Source organism: Meleagris gallopavo, chromosome 2 (genome assembly GCF_000146605.3).
Source record: "Meleagris gallopavo isolate NT-WF06-2002-E0010 breed Aviagen turkey brand Nicholas breeding stock chromosome 2, Turkey_5.1, whole genome shotgun sequence".
Taxonomy (NCBI): domain Eukaryota; kingdom Metazoa; phylum Chordata; class Aves; order Galliformes; family Phasianidae; genus Meleagris; species Meleagris gallopavo.
This window is the reverse complement of record NC_015012.2, coordinates 91,802,116-91,806,295: the sequence shown is the minus strand read 5'-3', so window position 1 is coordinate 91,806,295 and position 4,180 is coordinate 91,802,116. Positions and strand designations below refer to the sequence as shown.

Below are 4,180 nucleotides of genomic sequence, written 5' to 3'. Positions count from 1 at the left end.
AAAATGATCCAAGGGGTGGAACACCTCTCCTAAAAGGACAAGCTGAGAGAGTTGAGGCTGTTGAGCTTGGAAAAGAGAAGGCTCCAGGAAGTTCTGATAGCAGCCTTTAAGTACCTAAAGAGGAGCTACAAGAAAAAAGGAGACAGACAGACTCTTTAGCAGGGTCTGTGGTGGAAGAACAAGGAGAAATGGCTTCAAGATCAAAGAGGAAAAAGGGTAGGCTTAGGTTAGATATAAGGAAAAAGTCTTTTACAGTGAGGGTGGTGAGGCACCCGAACAGTTTGCCCAGTGATGTGGTTGATGCCCTGTCTCTGGAGACCTTAAAGGCAAGGCTGGATCAGGCCCTGGGCAATCTGATCCAGCTGTGGATGTCCCTGATGCTTGCAGGCATGCTGGGCTAGGTGACTTCTAATGGGACCTTCCAACTCTAAGGAATCTATGATTCCATACTTCACAGCTGTAAGAAGCACTATAAAGGAAGCTATAACAGATAAAAGTAGAAGGATTCTGAAACAGTAAAATGTGTGCATGTACTCTGTAGAAACAAAAGTACAGCTTGGCCATGATTTTGGAGGTTGTGTTTCAAGTCTGAAAGTAATTCCCTTTGGAATTACAAATTATGCCATGAGCTTACTTCAAGTTACCAAATATAGTATTATCTTCATAATCTCTTGTTAATTAGACCACTACTAAGAGTATACCCATTTATTACTTTCTATCTATACTCAGTACTGCCAGCCTTTAAAAAAAAAAAAGTAAAAAAAAAAGTAGAACAAGTGCAAACAGATCTTCAAAAATTAGTTGAGGACTACAAAAATAATTTCTGAATATTAAAAAAAATCAGCTATTTTAATGTTAAAAAAAGAAAGAAAAAGTCTGAGACTTCTTAACCAAATCTTAATACCTCCATGAGAAGAAAATGTAGCCAGAAAGGTAAGCAACAACCAAAACCTGAAGCCAAAGAATGACATTCAAAATAAAGGCATAGTCATATTAACAGATGGAGATTACTATCCATGAATTAACAGATACCTCTTCTATTGTCTCCCAGTCATAACTAATTCACAGCTAAGAAGGCACAATCAGTCTACAAATGAGATATTAAGTGAAATTAAACCTGAAATGCCACCCTGTTCCCATTTAGAGGCAGGGCAAGAACAAAAGGCAGCAGGTAGAATAATGGCAGGAACCCTAGAGTGTAAAATACAGGAAAGGCAGCACCAGCATGAGATTAGGATGGACAAGAGTAAGTACTATTGGTGATAGGTGGATGGTTGGACTGGATGATCTTTAAGGTCTTCTCCAACCTTGGTGATTCTGTGAAGAGGTTTATTCCAGTCATACAGATTCTTCACCATTTTCTTATTTGATTTTCAGCTGTGAAAAGAACAGAAAGCTTAGCTCAATTGTAACTTACAGGATTTATCATAACTTGTAGGAACTAATTTAAGGGTAACTGCACAAAGATGAATGGTATGTCAGATACAGCAAATCAGACCATGCAGCTTAACCATTTTTAATTGCCTTAAACTTTACATGTCATTAAGTGAACAAGCTGCATATAAAGAATTCTTCTCACTCAAGTGTACAAAAGACCACTGTTTCTTTATAATTAGAAGAGAGATAAAAATTAACTAACACTCCTGAGAAGACTTTGTGATTGAGAAAACTGTTGAAAATGACTTGCATTTAAAAAATAAAACACACACATACACACACCAGCTCACCTCTGCCCCCTCCCTCCCCAAAACAAAAACAAAACAGAAAAACTGAAATACATGTCAATCCAGTTAGTAGCAGTTAGAAATTACAGATGATTTAAAAATTTTCAGACATCTCTGTTGCCCTACCTGATTTACAGGAAGTGTTGGCTAGCTTCTCGATTCACGAACCTTCTGCTAAAGTTATTGCAAAAAAAGGAGCAAACTGTGCAGCAGCTGTTTTATAGTTTCAAACGCATGTTACATTACTCATGCCTTCAGGAATTATTCCACTTAAGAGTCCACGTTAGGCCACCAGTACAGCTCTTAAAGCTCCTCCTTAGCTTTGCCAATACTTTTCTGACACTCATGAGGTAAAGTTATTAACTGTGAAGGTTGCTTGTGAGGAATCATTATTCCAACTTACAACAGAGTCTTTCCATACGTTGAACTTTTCTCTTAAATTAAATAGGATTGGAATTTTAATTCCATCTGTTTCTTAGGTCAAACTGAAGATTTGTCACAGTAGAAAGTATGAAATTAATCATCTAAGACTACACTGTATAGTCAGGAGGAAAATAATTTCCTGAAACTGCATTTGGTTAAGATGTTTCACTGTGTGATACTGGGGTGAGGTTCATACATGTTTCTGCACCTCCTTGCCTTTCTGTTTCACTTGGAACATCTTTTTTCTTTGCAGAACAGAACTAAAGGGTTAATAACAGTGCAGAAATAAGCATTTCAACTCAGGCACTCATCTTGAACTCATATTTCTTACTACTGAGATAGAAAGTAATAAGGAATTGTGTGTTTAGGATGTTTATTTTGATCAACCAGGGCAGTTGGCAGTGTTTGTTATGTTAGTATATTCTCTGAATCCCACAGCGTAAACTGGTTTATAAATCAGTAACAAATATATGATTTTTTTTATGCCTTAAGTAGAATTTGAAGAAAAGATCACAAGGAGCTGGCAATTAAGAATGACATATTAAACTACAGACAGTTACAACAGAAGTTACACTCTAACAGGAATCCTAAATTTAAATGTATGTTACAAGTTACACAATGATATTGTATAATTACAAGGATATGACAGGCAGGTGAAATAGTTATGGCAGACCAGAGTGAAAGCTGTTTTGTCCGATAGTGCCCTCTAGAGATGGAGAGAGAAAATATTTGCAGAAACTTAAATGCTATGGAAGAAAAATAAAAACAATTTTACCAGTTCTTCTCCACAGAACAAGAAAAAAAAAGTCCTGAGAATTGTTCTTAAATGAAGCTGTTCCTTCAATAGAACTTGGATATGAAACAACATATATGCTTGTAGATGGCTAGTGGACCAGAGATCTGAACACACTGGGGCAACCAACTAATCTGGCACCAAGAACGTAGCTGTTGTGCAAAAGGAGGAAAGTAGAGAGAAACAGGCATGAAACATAACTTGAGAGTTAAGCTGCAGATGTTTCTTTTGTTAAGATCTGATGTGACCTGAATACTTCCCAGGTCTTAGGAAATTAGGAAGAGTTAAGACAGACTACAACATTATTAACAATAGAAATGTGCATATAAACAAGAGAAGATGACTTGGAACAAGAAGAGACAAGAAATCAAAAGTTATAAAATAGTCAGAAGTAAGTAGTTTCAATACTGAAAATGAAAATCATTGGAAGTAACAAAAAAAAACAAACAACCATGAACATAATTTCAAGCCAATGGTAAGATGTGATATCTGATAAAATAGTCAAACTTTGCCACTAGATCTCTTAGTCTTTACTGTAGATGGTGCTGTAGCATAAAATATGCACTCTAAGTGCTGATTTAAGATCATCTATCTAAAGTTATCAGGTGTACAGGATTAACACACAAATTGTTGTGAGCAGCCATGTATACATGTTGCAATTTATGTCTAATTCATATTTGAACATAGGATTGTTAAGAAGAACCAAAGATACTTATTGGCAGAGGAAATATCACAATCAGATGGATGGCTTTCCCAGGAGAAGGCTCATCTCTAGCATTCCAGATGTGCCAACTCATGTTATTTCCCCAGATACAGGAATGTCAACTGCATAATTTGTATGAATTTTTTTTTCTCCATTCTAGGGAATTGGCTGACATAGTGACCAAGCCACTCTTGATGATATTTGAAAAATCATGATGGTCAAGTGAAGTCCTCAGTAACTGGAAAAAAAGGCAGTATTACACTCATTTTTAAGGTAGAGAGAATGACCCAGATATTTCCACATTGGTTTTTTTTGTTTGTTTGTTTTATACTGACTTCTTCCTTTGTTGGGAATAGATGTGAAGGAATTTTCTCCACTCTGGGAAAATGCATCACTAAAACCATCTTCAGTGCATATGGCACAAGAAATTCTTATTCCAATAAAGCCTCAAAGGACATTAATTATCATGCCCTGTTTCACACTGAAAGATAGCATGTGTTTGCTAAGAAGTGTCAGGCTGAAATAGCTGTACAACAA

The 4,180-nt window shown here is 36.3% G+C and overlaps 1 pseudogene; it reads left to right on the top strand.

Moving 5' to 3' along the window:
• Window positions 1-3,648: 3,648 nt before the first annotated feature.
• Window positions 3,649-3,785, top strand: LOC116216409 (annotated as a pseudogene).
• The last annotated feature ends 395 nt before the right edge of the window (window positions 3,786-4,180 follow it).